The following is a 764-nucleotide window of genomic DNA, read 5'->3' as shown; positions in this document are numbered from 1 at the left end:
GGGACGTCTCCAGCTCTATCAGAGACAAACATGTGCTGCCAGGACCACACTATTTTTAGCAGCTCCACAAATAGAGCCAGAGCACATCACACACTGAAACTTGATTTTAGAGTTAGAGACACATCTAAATTCACTACATCTTTAGTCAAACTTCAGTCAGACCGACTGTGACAAAAGTAATAAATTAAAGTGTAAAAAGTTTAGTTTGGTCTTATTCATTTAGAAAGTGATGAATGTCACAGTGAAACAGACTGAAGCTTCAGGCTGTGGTTTGAGCCCAAACTGATGAAATCCTGAATAGACTCGTCTCTTGTCTCTGGGCCGTGGGGACATGGGACATGTTACCGTAATGTCCCTAAAAGTCTGTCCTTCCTCTGCACAGTCTGGTCTCCTGTTACTGTCTTTGGGTCATAGAGAGTGTCTCAGGATCATCTCTGTGCAGCTCTGGAGCCTCCTCTGGACCAGAGCCGCTGTTTCACTGAAGCGTCTGTGGAGCCGGCTCCTGTGGCTCCTGTGGCTCCTGTGGCTCTGGAGGGAGCTGTACCGCATCATGTGACCTGATCAAATGTGATATAAATGTATAAATCAGCTCTTCTGCACAGTGAAGTGTTCAGAGGAGACTTTAGTGTCTTCAGTGTCTTCAGTGTCTTCAGTGTCTTTAGTGTCTTCAGTGTCTTCAGTGTCTTCAGTGTCTTCAGTGTCTTTAGTGTCTTTAGTGTCTTCAGTGTCTTTAGTGTCTTTAGTGTCTTTAGTGTCTTTAGTGT

This window comes from Periophthalmus magnuspinnatus, chromosome 6, assembly GCF_009829125.3.
Source record: "Periophthalmus magnuspinnatus isolate fPerMag1 chromosome 6, fPerMag1.2.pri, whole genome shotgun sequence".
In the NCBI taxonomy this organism is placed as follows: Eukaryota; Metazoa; Chordata; class Actinopteri; order Gobiiformes; family Gobiidae; genus Periophthalmus; species Periophthalmus magnuspinnatus.
This window is presented reverse-complemented; position numbering follows the sequence as displayed.